Source organism: Protopterus annectens, chromosome 7.part0 (assembly GCF_019279795.1).
Source record: "Protopterus annectens isolate FY-2018-M chromosome 7.part0, PAN1.0, whole genome shotgun sequence".
NCBI classification, from domain to species: Eukaryota; Metazoa; Chordata; order Ceratodontiformes; family Protopteridae; genus Protopterus; species Protopterus annectens.
The window spans coordinates 477,809,642-477,825,384 of record NC_056739.1 but is presented as its reverse complement, the minus strand read 5'-3'; the positions used below and the strand labels follow the sequence as shown (position 1 = coordinate 477,825,384).

The window sequence follows — 15,743 nt, the reverse complement described above, 5'->3', positions numbered from 1 at the left end:
TATTTTGTACCTCAGAATATATTCATTTTAATCTCTCAAAGATTTTTGCCTATGTTCCTCAGGAAGAATTTAGTTTTATTGATCTAATACTGGAATGAACAGCTGAGAATCATAGAGAATCAAAAGGGTTTTCTAAGTAATGATATCCACTATCTGACAGAAAGTTAAAACTGAAGTTGATAGAATTCATGAAGCTACATGACTACTGAGAATCTGGACTTATAAGTTCTGAGGTACTTATTAGGCTACTAATATATGTGGGTCTTAAGAAGCCTAGCCTTACATTCCCATGGTGGCTTTAACCCTTATATTTTGCAGACAAATAACTCAGACATGGGACAAAGAAGGATATGTAGATACATTTTTATGTTCCTCTATCCATGATGGACAGGGGTGTTACACCAGAGGTGAATCTGCCATTACCCATCTATTTGTCCAAATTACAGTTGAACAGACTAAGATAAGTACTTTGCTTTATAAGGAGTGCAAGACAGTCCTATAAAAGTGGTATTTTCCACAATACAAATCTTCCCTCCAACATGATCGATTTATTTTGCAGAAGAGATGGAAATCCCTTGTGCATATGTTTATGACACCATTGGACTTAGTGTATAATTGATCTGACAGAATAGGGTCTGTTGAAGTTCTGTACACAAGGTAGAGGTCTCCTCTCAGTAGCCTCTATAATACCAAGAAGAAGGGCAAGGCTTTGATATAGTCTGCATAGTTTTTAGCATTTTGGCTCTTGATTTTTTTCAGTGAGAAAGTGTTATGGTCATGGGCATTATACTCCTAATGTGAGCCAAGTACAGTGGAACAATTACTTCCCTGGATCTGGGTGCAAAGTCTTTATATATACGCTGTGCAATGAAAAAGGACTTCATTATAACAGTGGATATGTGGTGATCAAAAAATAGTTTGTTATCAATGAATATACCCCAGTCCTTAACTACAGAATCAATTTTCATGGGTGTGTTGTCGATGTGATAGTTACAAAGGGATGTAGAAATGAAAAATCACTGGATAAGGCAGGTAGGGCATATAGCATACCTGATAAACAGCAGATTGTGTCTTGCTGTTTATTTTCAGGTATGCAATGCCCTATTTATTTATTTGTTTATTTATTTACATTTGTTGACTGTGAGTGTCCGACTGGACATAGGTCCATTTTCAGCAGAGGCCCGGGGAGAAAAGCTCCACAGTTAAAATAAACAGACAGTAGTTACATTGGATTACGTAGTGATTAACAATTTAACATAGCAATTAATTACAAACATATTTATAGATGAAAAACATAGTACATCAGTAGACAACTAGAATCTTTATCTGTGAAGTACATAACATACATTAACAAATGTTACAATAAGAAGTTCCTGCTGTATAATAAGTACTAGGCTTATGAGCATCTAAGCTTGCTATAACCAAGGTAGTTAGTGGGGTGGAAAGAAAGGTAGTGATTGGATGGGGTGGCTGATATTAGAGTGGGAGTTGCAAGGGCATAGCCAGTATGTTTTTAGGTGCGCTTTTAGTAAAGTTTTGAAGTGGGTTCATGATGGTACGGCGGTAATTGTGGGTGGGAGGGAGTTCCATAATTTGGCTATGGCGCAAGAGAATAGTGCTTCACCAGCAGAGTTATTGGCTTTAGTAATCTGCAAGTGATTTTTGTTGCTGGATCTTAATGGTTTGGTGGTGCGATAGGGTTGGAGTAGATTCTGGAGGGATGGGACATTTAGTGGGTGATTTACTAGTTTGTGGGCGAGTGATAGTTGATACCATTGAAGGAGGTGAGGGAGTTCAAGCCAGCCCAGTTCAGCAAGTGAGAGACAGTGGTGACTATGGTAGGATGCCCCTGTGGTGAATTTGGCAATTTTGTTGTAGCAGGTCTCTAGCTTGTTTAGATCACATTGCCTTAGGCTGGCATATATTGGAGAGGCATGAAGTAGGGTGGAGATAAGGTGGGAATTTGCTATTGAAATCTTTGCTGCTTTGGTGAGAAGTTGCTTATTTCTGTATAACGCTCTTAGTTTTTTGTGGACTTTTTTTATGGTCATGGATATGTGAATGTCAAATTGTAGTTTATTGTCTATTTCCACTCCTAGCAATTTGGTGTGCTCAGTTGGGTATATAGTGGTGTTGTCATTTGCTGTGATGTTAAAGTGAGAGTTGTTTTGAGTATGTTTGGTGGGTTGGAAGATGAGTAGTTTAGTTTTGTTTAGGTTGAGTATTAATTGGGCATTGGATAACCAAGTTTCAACAGAGGAAAAAGGCTTCCTGTGTGACTTTTTGCAGTTTGGGTAGGGACTGGGCTGAGCAGATGATGGTTGAGTCATCTGCATATTGTATGAGTGTGCCATTTTTGGTGGCAGAGGCTAGATTATTAGTGAAAACAGAGAAGAGTAGGGGTCCAAGGATGGATCCTTGGGGAACCCCTATGGAGACAGGTAGTTGGGGAGATATGTCATTCTGCCATACAATGGATTGTTGGCGGTCAGACAGGTAACTCTGAAACCAGTTGGTGACTGATTGAGAAAAGGATAGGTTATTGAGGACAGAGAGGAGTTGTTTGTGTGGGACCATGTCAAATGCTTTAGATAGGTCTAGGAAAGTAGCAGAGGAGAGATAGCCATTGTTTTTATGCTGAAGGATAATGTTAGTAAAGGAGAGTAAGGCAGTGGTGGTGCTATGGTTTGGTCGGAAACCATGCTGAGTACTGGAAAGGAGGTTGTTAGTAAGGAGGTAGTCTGAGACCTGAGAATGTATGTATCTCTCTAGTATTTTGGATAGTGGAGAGAGAATAGCTATGGGGCAGTAATTGGTTAGTTCTGTGGAGGGGCCGCCTTTGTGGAGGGGAATTATATGTGATGCTTTCCAAAGTGTGGGAACGTAACTTTCTGAAAGAGATTGGTTAATCAAGATGGATACTGGGTAGTCCATAGCATCAGCTGTGATTTGTAGGTATTCACTTGGGAGGTTGTCTGCTGCTAATTTGGTGGGCTTAAGTTTAGTTAAGAGTTTTTTTATGTTGGAGGTAGGTACAGGAGAAAAAGAGAAGGCAGTGGGGGGATTACTAGTTGAAGGTGTGGGTTGGAGGGGAGGGGGGTTGTGTTGTTTAGCTAGTGATAGTATGGTTTGTGTGATGTTTGTGTTGAATGAGGTAGCAATATTTTTGGAGGAGTGAGGGATGTTAGGAGGAGGGGTACTGACTTTACCTGGGTGGAGGATGGCGTTTTTGGAGGACCAGAATTGTTTGGGGCTGTGTTGGGAGGAGTCTAGGGCAGACTGGTAGTATTGGAATTTGTCCTGTTTTATTAGCTTTTTAACTCTATTGCGTAGTTCTAGGAATTTCTGTCTAGTTGAGGGGGTTTTGGTTTTGCGCCAGTGCTCCTAGGCTTTATCCCTGTTTTTCATTTCTGACTTAGTGGTTTTCTGTAGCCTTGGGGAGGGTTGTGCTTTGGTTCTGGAAAGTCTTATGGGGGCATGATAATTAAGGATGCTCAACAAGGTAGCATTAAAAAATTCAACTGCATCATCAAGACTGAGGTACTCTAGGGGATGCCAGTTACATTCTTTGAGGGATGAGATGAATGTGAGTGGGTTAAAGTTTAGTTTTTTACATATTTAACGGTAGATGACAGGTTTAGCTTGGTATAGGTATTTTTTTAGTAGGAATATTGGGGAGTGATCACTGAGGCTATCTGATAAGCAGCCTGTTATATATGACTGGGGGCTCTTACGGACTAGTATCCAATCCAGGGTAGTGTGCTTGCTGGAGTTTTTATTTATCTTAGTTGGTGACTGGACTAGTTGGGTGAAGCCATGAAGGTTTATATGATGGGTTGGATTGTTGCCAGAACAGGATTGCCAGTCAATATTGAAATCACCTAAAATGATAGTTTCTTGGGGGAGATGGTGGGTAGACCAGCTGAGGAGGTTTTCTAGTGGAGGGATGTTTTGGCCTGGTGGGAAGTAGCATCCAGTTATGTTGATGGTTTTGTTTTGGTTTATTTTGAGGTTGGTATATATTATTTCTTCATTGCCTATTTGTGGAGCTGATGATTTTAAGATCTCGATGTTTAGATGCTGTTCAAATATTATAGCTACACTGCCTCCTTTCTTGTTTAGCCGCTCTACTCTTAGTATACCGTAACCGGTAGGGAGTATTTGCTCACTGGTAATGTGAGGTTTTAGCCAGGTTTCTGTCAGGATGACTATATCTGAGGAGTACAAGTCTATGGTGGCATGGAGTTCATGGACTGTGTTGGATATACTTCTAATATTTAGGCTTAGTAGAAGAAAATCACTTGGCTTTCTATTGGCTGTGATATGGGAGAAGTTGTGGTTTCTAGTCTGATTATGAGGATTGGGGTTGGAGATGGTAGGGCCAGGGTTGGGGTGGATGTCTCCACTTAGGGCTAGTTTTGATATGCATGAGGTTATTAGTTCAGACAACTTCCTCCTCCATATACTGGTAATGGAGCTGGTACCTGACATGTGTTTTTATTATTTTACATTAAATCAAGTGTTGTGTGCCCTACCTGCCTTGGTTCCAGTGATTTTTCTTTTCTACATATATTTTCTTTGAAGTTCACTGGTTTTACTGGTGGTCCGTCTGTTTATTTCTTCTGTCATAGTTACAAAGGGAGTCATGCTTACCAAAGGTTATGATTATACACTTTTTGGCATTTAGTTTTCAGACCAAGGTTTTGACACCAGCTATTTGTTTGAGATAGGCTTTATGAGGATCTTCGTGTACTGTAGAAAATTGATGATCACACCAAGTTTATAATCAGCTGCAAACTTGGTCAGCCACAGATCCTTAACGTTAGATTTGACCTCAGAGAAGTGAATGTGCAAGAGGAGTGGCCAAGGACTGAACCCTGGGGTATGTCACTAGTGCCTGGTCCTTTGGAGGAGGTATAGCTGCCCGTCTTAACTATCTAGGTTGCATTTGTGAGCCAATTTAAATTTTATAGGGATTAACATTTAGCTGGGAAAGTTTATCTATGGCTCTTGAAAGTAGGATTGTGTCAAATGGCTTTGTGAGGGCCAGATATGTGTGAATTGTTTTGCCCTCATGCATTGCTTCAGTAACTTTTTCAAAGACGTCAGCCAGGTTAAGTAGGCAGTACCTGGCCTTGACAAATCTGAATTGGGTTGAGTTTGGTCAAGAGTCTGTAGGTTACCTGTATCCTTATATATTAATTCCATAATGATCCTTTTCATAGCCTTACAAATAAGACTGGTCACACTTATGGGTTTATAATTACCTGGGTCATTTGAAGCCCTATCTTTTTGCAAGAGAATTGCAAAATTGCATTGTGAATGCTGCTGTCCTCAATTCACCCAGCAGGTCTATTTTGAGGCTGTTATTGAATACCTTTTGTAGGGGATCAGACATATCATGTTTCAGGCTGACCAGTAGGCAACCTAGTATATCTGTACACATAGATGTAGTGTTCTTGGCCTTAGATGTCATTTTGAGAACATGTTCTTGGGTGATTGGGTGATTTGAGTGGGGAGTGTTATGTGTGGGTATGTGATATAAGAATATTGGAAGATGGGGTTGTAGTTTAACTAAATTGTGCAGTAGGAGATTGTCTATGTTCTTTGGTATGAGTATTTGATACCATTTACTGTTAGCTCTGTAAAGTGCTGGGCCTTTTTTCTGACATTTTTAACATAATTAAAGAAAACTTTGAAGTTATCCATCACCTGGCTTGCTATTCCTACCCCATATCTGGATTTGGTTGACTTGATCAGGGTCTATACATCCTTGTTTAGTTTAACAAGATAAATTTTGGCATCTTGAGAGTTTGATTTATTTTTGCATGCAATGATTTTTTTTTCTTTTGTTACAGACATGTTTATGTTTAGAGTTTTGGCACTGTATTCATTTCTAAGGGGATAGATGTTTGTTTGCAATTATTTAAAAAAAAAAAAAAAACAAGTAATCTCCGTGGTATCCCCGAAGTCTCAAAACAACCTACTAAAGTGTAGTGGGTCCAAAAGCAAAACAGTGTAAGAAACTTCTCTATGTGGAAAATTTTCGGTCCATATATTTCTAGTTAATCACTGTATATTAATCAGATCAGCCAATAGTAGTAGAAGTAGCGAAAGTAAACTAGTCAAGTCAAAACAAAACAAAACAAAAAGTAATAATAGAAAATATATAATTGTACAGCAATACTAAGCATTCAAAAGTAATCCAAGCAAGGCAGGCAGTCTGTTTCCAGTCGAAAATCCTTTATTAAGTACACAGACAAGCGATCCAAGTAAAACAAAAATAGGGTGCATACAATTTAGCAGTGAAGGATTCTGCATAAGAAGTGAAGTCATCAAGATGGAAGGGGCATTTAAATTTAGTCAGATCATTATTCACAGTTTTAATATATTATCCATTGCATAATCTCTAAATACTGAGGTATGGGAAGATGCTTCAGGATTCAGTTTTATGAAAATGATGAACTTCTTAAATATTTCAAAGGGAAATCAGTTTTATGATAAGCTGCAGGAAGAATACACAACAATTTTCAATGGCATTTAAATGCAAAAAAAAAAAAAAATAAAATGCTTCCAAGTAAAATACACAGAGACAAAATAGTACCAACCATTTGGAAATCCCAGAGAAGAATGCCATTTGACATGCAGAAAGTTAGAAAAATGTAAACGTCATAGAAACAGTGGGTCAACAAACCCAGAATAGGTCAGGGAAAGTACAAAAATGAGAATGGTAAACACAATCATGTCTGGGAAAATCTCCACACACTTTAGACTATGGTTTTTGTTTGCATGTCTGGCACAATAAAACACTGTATTCCCATTCATGAGTGCGGAGAAGATTTTAACAAACTTAGCTTCATTTTATAATAACATCAGCTATGACTCCACTCTAAGATCTGAAACATTACAGCATTTTTTAATCATTATTAAGATAAACAAATGATACTGGTCTGAATTGAGATACAGCTTTTTTTTCAAAATAGAATACATCAAGTTTATATATAAAATTCAGTGAAAAAACCTCAGTGATAAAACAGTTTTACTTGTCAAAACACAAATCATGACTCTAAAAGAAGATCAGTATTTCAGATGGTTAAGATATCAATTTAAAAAATAATTTCAGATTTTATTATTTTCATATAATATTTTCACACTTATTAATTTATCCTGATCCAAATAAGGTAGGACTATCTAAAATACACCTTCAAATGAAGCCACCACACTTCTATTCAAATCCAGTTGGACATGAAAAATGACAGCACCAGATTCATATTCAAATCCAGTTGGACATGACAAATGACAGCACCAGATTCATATTCAAATCCAGTTGGACATGAAAAATGACAGCACCAGATTCATATTCAAATCCAGTTGAACATGACAAATGACAGCACCATTTTCATATTCAAATCCAGTTGGACATGACAAATGACAGCACCAGATTCATATTCAAATCCAGTCGGACATGACAAATGACAGCACCAGAATCATTCAGACTTTTACTGTGTTACAGAATCACTCAGAAATATAACCAAGAGAAGTCAGCTGAGTGGCTGTAGCTAGAAACACTTGACAAAGCCCTTCAAAAGTGACAGACTAGTTTATGCCTTAATTTGATCCAAGTGAGGCAGGTCATACTGACAAAGCCACCATAATCATTACAGGCTTGTAGCACATGCAGTCAGAACCTTGACAGATATAGGAGAACATTATTCTCATTGCTAATAGAATGAAACAAAATGACACCAGCAACAGCATGGAGTTGGACAAAGTCCACCTGTACATACATGGCTACAAGTTCATTCTTATCACTGATCAAAAGCTACTAGAAATTGTTTATCAAAAAACAAACATCAAAACCACATCAACAAACAGAGAAATGGTGCTAGTAAACGACAGAGAATTTAAGGTGGAGAAGGAATACATCAACTTGATAACACAGCAGGGAGATTCAGAAACATTAGCATGGGAAAAACTCGAATGATCTAATTTTATAGAAGGTAAAAATGATGTCAGACAAATAGTCATGACACACCACATGCTTCCATTTTGAGAAAATTGTGTTAACTCTTATTCTGACCTCACACTTTCAGTTGATGAACAAAACTGGTGATACCTCAGTAGATGCAAGTTACAGCCTTGAGACTTGCAAGTGAAAAATGACAAGAAACAAATAAGAAACAGGGAAAATCTGGTGTCCTGACAGTACTGAATCTATGCTCATCTTCTGCCTAACGTCTAACTAATGTAGCAGCAAAGCTTCTTCCCATATTAATGTACCAGACATGTATGCAAAGCTAGACACTAAAACTTGTGGAGATTTTTGTGATCCTTTTCCTGCAGGAACACGTTTCCCACTATTATTGAGGATTATATTAGGCAACCACTTGTGAAACTTGAATCCACATTTGCTGCCACCAACATTCCTGGCATACAAAAGCTTCCACTATGATATCACCTTCCATCCTGCTAAAAGAAAACTCATTGATCTAGAAGGGTTGAGAACCACAACCCCTAAATACCAAACTATATAAAACAAATACATGTATCCTCATGTGGTGGATTTATCATTCCCACACCCCTTACATAAATATACTAATGCATGATTAAAAAGAAAAAAAAAAAGAAAAGGAAAAAACACAGGAAAATAGAAGCAATCTGCAGAGAGTGATCACAGTAGCCTCCTAAATCTTGCAGCTTGTGGTCAAGTCATCTAACAGCAATCATGGTCTGGGGAGAGTAACTCTGAAGAAAGAATATTGATATGATAATGGTGAATAGCTTGAGGTCAACTACCCATGGGCAATATCCTTCCATTATTCAGCATGACTAAAGTTATCATAACCATTAAAGAGACTTCCTTTTAACAGTCAACAGTTTTGCAGACTTTCCCAAATATTTGATTTTTAAACACAGAAAAATTATTATTTTCTGTCCTGAGGTCACTGGACCTGTAAGATTTTTTCATTGTTTGAGAGAAAATCTACCCCAGGGAATTACCACATTGACAATTCACCCCTAAGAGTTGACCTAGTTGCTTGGGATTTGGGAACATAAATGGACAATGACCTAACTTTTAATCCATACATGTCTATAAGTCCTTCTATAGTTCTCAGCTTATAAACAAGGGGATTGTGTATAGATCTAGGGGTGTCATTGTCCCTCTTTACTCAGCCCTCATTAGGCCAGTCATTGAATATAATGGTCCCCTTTGGCATTTATCTGTCCAGACACATGCAACAACTGGAATGGCCACAGAGATACCTTTAATAAAGGATATAAGGCCTAAACAACATGTCATACATAAACTTATTCAAAGCCATGTCACTGTAATTGGTATCCTACAGACTGCTAAGAGGTTACCAGTGCATGGCTTTACTTGCACATTAGCAAGTCAAATGGCATCAGAAATACTCAATCTGGTGATCTAAACTTCTTCTGCAACATCAACAGAAAGGTTTGGAATGACAGGTCTATTTCACTGCTGAACAGACTCCCAATCCGCATAAAACAAAGTTCAGTCCTGTTCATTTTTAAGCACAACATAGATCTATGGATGGATGACAGTAATTGTACTCCAGTACTGCACCTTGTAGTACTAATGGACAGAGGCAGCTCCTAATGCTTTATCATATGCATGGGTCCTTTCAAGTTTTCTATGGTACGATCTCCATTATTTTCATTAGGGGTAATATATTAACTATTGACCATGGGATGAGTAAGGCCAATCTATAACCAAATGGGGTATGTTATTTTGAGAACAAAAAGAAAAATTGGCTAGGCTAAAAACAGGCTGCAAGAACAGCTAACCTCGTACTTGCCTATGAACCTACAAAGTTTATGATATAAGAATGCTTAAAAGCAGTATCTACAAATGTTTTACAGCCATATAGAGCACCGCCAGACTCCACAAGTTAATCGCTTCCTAAGATTGTTAAAAAAACTTTTTAAATCAATTTTTTTCTTAAAAACAACCCAAAACTTGTAATGATAAAGAATTTTCTCCCTGTACAAAACTTTCTAAAAGCAGTTCTCAGTGATTTTGATTTATAGTATGTAGACTCAAAATTATGTTTGGAAATTCAACATGGATCACAAGTAACAACAAAATAGAAATATTTCACTTCCCCATTTTTCTTCCAATGGAAAACTGCAACTTCATTTGAACAAAATAAACTAGCTGAAACTGCAGTTAATCAAATCCTCCAAACAAAGTGCTCTCTACAGGGTGGCAAGCCCTATTGCATTCCATTTGTGTAACCTCTGATCTTATACCTCTCTGTGTCACTGCACTAAATACATGGCTTGCAGAGGAAGAAGAAAAGCTCACTTGCAGTGAATTGCTGCCAACATGCACAAGTAACTATTTCATATGTGAAACAGGGATCAGGGAGTAAAAAACTGGGGAACTGAGTCATGAGTTTATACCGCCTTCCATCTCAGGGAATACTACGGTAATGAAATGGTATATATAAAAAAATCTGCACAGGAGACAATAAGAAAAGTTATAATGCCAATCATCTAATGAACAAGTTCCACAGTTTGCATTTCTTTTGTAACTAACTCAGCATTCATGAGATACTGTAAATTGTATGATGTGTGCTCTTAACAGAACAGGACATGGTTGAAAACTTCTTAGAAAGTGATTTCTTGGCTTAAAAGACTTCCGAAAGCAAGGGGATTAATTAGGTTGCTATTATGAAGGAATGAATGATTATGTAAGAATAGAACCATTCTCCACTCCCTCATCCTGCAAACTCCTAATGCATACTGTAGGTTAATGAGCAACATTCTGTGAATGTCCCCTGCTGTACTCTTAAGTGTCTTAACTCTGTCTCTCATCCCAACCACAACCTTGCACTTTAAGGTGCTAAACACCCTTTCCCTAAGAGCACCAGTATGCATACAGTATTTGTCTGCTAGTTAGTGGACTTCTTTTCACTGGTTACTTGTAATACCAGTTACAAATTGACACTACTTAGACTGGTTTTGCAATTGTCATCAGACTGATTATGTGTATTTTTGATTTACTGCATTGTTGACATGTTTGCAGTAGTGTATATCAGGACATGAATTACTGAGTACTACATTTATCAACTTATGCTCATTCAAGTCATATGCTGCTGACTACAGCATAAATGCAGGCATTTTACTTTAGTTACAGTTGTGTTGCCATCGAGTTGGTATATATAAGTAAGTAGTCTGGGGTAAAGCCCCCACACTGGACATGTAGGTGTAATGACCCTCACTGTAAAAGATGCCTATTAATGTGTTCTGTCCATCGATGAGTAAGAACTTGCGCAGCAACAGTGGTTAAGATATACTTTCATACTTTTGATGTAACTGAAAGGAAACCATATTAATTTCATTTTGTGTGTATGAAACTTTCCATATGTTCTGTATAATCGATCTAAATACTAATATGAAAATTTTAATAGGTATGCCTGAAAATACAGAAAAACGATGGAGAGTATTTTAATATTCAGTTTTTACTATTTTCGGGGGGTTTAATATGTAGATTCCTAAATATTGAAAAGTTGATGTTTCCAACTGAATTTATTCTTCTTGTCACTATTTTCAAAGGACAATCTTAAATGTAAGAATTATTAATGTTTGCGTAGTGAAATATAAGCTTACTAAATTAGAAAAGAAAGGGAGGTTTTCAACAGTGATGTCATAGAGCCCTCACATAATTAATAGACATGAGCATATCCTCACCGGACACATTTTAGAGGAAGATTTCCAAGCCCTTCAACTGTACTATTTTTTTAACTGGCTTGTACTAAGAGGTCAGTAACAATGATGAAGAATTAAAAAGGGATACAGAGAATTCTTCTTTACTTCCTCTATAAAATAGAAGAACATTAGATGTATGGGGAAAGTTGTTTTTGTAGCAGTGTATTAATCTATGTACACCATTTGAAGAAGTATTATGAATTTCTCAGAAAACCTCCTTATTCTATGGAACTTCTCACAGCAATATACAAATGTGTCCAATACCTTCTCAATGTCTAATCAGCCTGAATTTTCAGTGCTGTGTTTATATGCTGGCTTCACTAGACATTTTTTTTTATATTTTAATAGCATTTTACTCTTGCCATCCAGTGATGAAAGCACATTGTTCATAATAAACTAACTGGAGTAGATGTTCATTTAACCTAAAAGCAAATGTTTTCAAGTGAAGTTTATAGTTAACTGTGGAAAGAGAAATGCCTATTTAAAGGACGTATTGGGTTATGGATGCTGACAACCTCCCTGGATTAAATGATTCCATTAATATAAAATGTTTTTTAAGGGACAAGAGATTAAAAGTCAAATAGAATGTAAATAATAGATTTTAACAAACTGTTTTTTAACTTTATATTATACACAGTGGTGTTTCTTTTAGAGTGCAACACATGTATTTAAATATTTAATTGTTATTGTTAATTGTAAAAGTAATTTCATTGGATGTTGTTTTTTTTGTTTTTTCACTGCTATTATCTGTTTTCTGAAAAAGTCTCTCTGACAAAAGCATAATAAAATTGTTTAATGCTAAGAGGTTGTTTTTACTGTTTTTCTCCATTTTGGCCTTTGTGGTTTTTGGTTTAAGTTTTGATTTTTTACCACTTGTCATGCTGGTTGGTTTGGTTTTAACATATTATGTTTAATTCATTTTGGGAATACTGTAACTCAAGTAACATACCACAAAGAATCATAACTATGCCCTGATTAAGGAATGGGGTCAATTCCTTTCAAGGTATATAAAAAAAGCCCTACACATCTGGAAAAATGATACAAAGGCAAGTATTCAGCTAAAAATAGAGTTAAAAATCACTATTTCAAAAACAGGATACTAGGGGTGGTATAATTTTATACATTTGTGAGTTTAACATCATACAGAAAAGGAAAAGTTTATACATTTTTGACGGGAGTATCGTATGGAAATGGAACATTACAGAACTTTAGATTTTTCAGAGCCACATTATGCATATTTTATTGCAGCTGGTTATTACCCACAAGCATGACAGAAGCTAATCACACTTCTTGATTTCCTGTTCTGTTATTTAACTTTATATTCTGATTTTATTAGTGTGATTTATGGGATCTTAGCAGGAGAAAGCAGGGCTATAAGGAATTTAGCAGCCTTTTGAAGTACCTCTGTCACTAGTGCAATGACTGTGAGTGACAGAATCATACTGAATTTTAATAAAACAGGACAGAGTTGCAGTGTTTAGTTTGGATGAGCAGCAAATCTAATTATGCCATCAGGCATTCTTAAAACTTCACTAATTTTTATAACTATTCAGAAAAGGGTTACATTTCTATTTGCACATTTTTTGAAGTTGGACTGCAGATATCCGGAAAGGAAAAAGGTGTTGCAGTCATACATAACTAAGCAGTATGAAGCCATGTTGTGCTTTCATCATTCTAAATATATCACATGACTGTCAATGTTTTCTGGCAACTGCATGGCTTATTGTGAGCTACATTGCCTACCAAATGAAAGATCTATTGGGGAAGAGGAAGGAGGCCTGCCTAAGATCCATATGTCTCAAGTTTGATTAGGGATTCAGGTGCTGTAGTAACTGGGAGGGGAGGGGGAAGGGTGGAGCAACAACCACAGATTCAGGCATTCTAGGGGGAACGTTGAGATTTCCTCATCCATTCTGGTACTGTCCCAGTGGGGTAATCCCACAGCAGATAACCACTGAATTTGGCATATTAGGGAGGGCAACAGTTAACTAAGGTTATGTGCTGTGAAGTTCTATGATGTAAAGCTTTGTCAGCCATTTAGGGTACAACAAAAGCATACCCTCCTGTACTATACCAGGGTTTGAAACACTGCTGGGTTGTACATATCTGCATATTCCCTTCCAATCTTGCTGACGGCTGCAGAGATCCCAACATGGAGATGGGGGATGCTAATAGCACAAACACTTAAGGTAGCAAGAGTCGAAACAAAACTTAATATCTGAGAGTTAGCTAGATTGATGAATAAAGTTTAGTTGAGAAGACATTTTTCGAGGTATTTGGTCAGTGAAAGATTCACCGTCTCTTAAAGATGGTCAAAATACTGCATGGTTTATCATGGTTAACAACCATAAGTAGCATTGCTCGCTTTGATGGTAATGTATGCCAGCATTTTGATAATTAATGGTCATGACAACCATATGACATATCAACCTAAATATCTTTGTGAAAAATTAGACTCAAGCACAATTTATCACCTTGTGATAGTGTTTTATACAGTTTAGACGTTTCTTCAGTCATTGAAGGTGTTTTTGTGATTTAGACAAGGAACATATTACACAGAGGTATATTACATAGGGTGCTCATTTGTAGTAAAGCCAAGTTCAAGGTTTGGAGCAGTTAAATAACATGCATGTTTTTTTCCATTACTGATCTTTGTTAATTGAAACATTATGTAATACCTTTTTATCTTTGTTGTCTTAAACAATATTCCCTAATTATAAGACTACAGACACATAGGCCAACAGTGGTTGACAATACTTTCCAAGGCTATATGATAAAACTATGTCAAATGGCAACTATTACAAATTCATATATCCTTGTTTTACTTGTGTTTATTTTTCCCCCAAGATGCTGTGAGCTGCTTGAAATGTGCAGAAGATTTTTGGTCCAATGACAAGCGAGATAAGTGCATTCTGAAAATCATAGAATATCTGTCTTATGAAGACCCTATTGGAGCGACACTAGTTTTTTGTTCTATTAATCTGAGCTTGCTGACAGTTTCCATTCTCTGCATTTTCATTAAATTCAAAGACACTCCAGTTGTTAAGGCTAACAACCGTGAGCTCAGCTACTTTCTTTTAGTGGCTCTTACACTCAGCTTCCTTTGCTCCCTGCTGTTTATTGGACAGCCCATGAAACTAAACTGTATGTTTCGTCAAGTGGTGTTTGGTCTGACATTCTCACTGTGTGTGTCTTGCATTTTAGCCAAAACTATCACTGTGGTGATTGCCTTTAGTGCCACAAAGCCAAACAGCAAACTGAGGAACTGGGTAGGAACCAGAGTATCCACTTCCATTGTCATCATGGGAACAATGGTTCAGGTGCTCATATGTTTTGCTTGGTTGTCTTCATCTGCTCCATTCCCAGAACTAAATAAGACCTCAGAAGATGGAAAGATAATCAATGGGTGCAATGAAGGTTCAGTATTTGCCTTTTGGATAATGCTGGGATACTTGGGTTTGTTAGCTGCTGTTTCTTTTGTGGTTGCTTTCTTAGCCAGAAACTTACCTGGTAGCTTCAACGAGGCCAAGTACATTACCTTTAGCATGCTTGTGTTTGTCAGTGTGTGGTTGTCATTTATCCCTGCATACCTGAGCACCAGGGGAAAGTATATGGTTGCCGTGGAAATTTTTGCCATCTTGACTTCTAGTGCTGGAATGTTGGACTGTATATTTTTACCCAAGTGTTACATCATAATACTGAGACCAGCACTAAACACCAGGGAGTATATGGTTGGGAAAAGTGACACAAAAATATAGCAAACAATAACTGATAAGCAGCCTGAGGATTATTTAAATAATTGGAAGGCACTGATATTTTATCATCACACTCTTATCTTAGAAACATAATGATGGATAGCAAAAGAGATTTCATTCAGGCATGTTTTAGAAACTGCCTTCACTGCACCCACTGAGAGTGTTGGGAACCAGGGCATTTTTAAAGTATGAGGTCATGACTTGAATGTGTCCCCTAAATGATGACATGACCAAAATGCTAAGTAAGGAGCA

The 15,743-nt window shown here is 37.2% G+C and overlaps 1 pseudogene; it reads left to right on the top strand.

The window, feature by feature from the left end:
* The window catches only part of LOC122805997, a 191,453-nt pseudogene extending 175,959 nt beyond the window's left edge, over nucleotides 1–15,494 (top strand).
* Nucleotides 15,495–15,743: the final 249 nt, after the last annotated feature.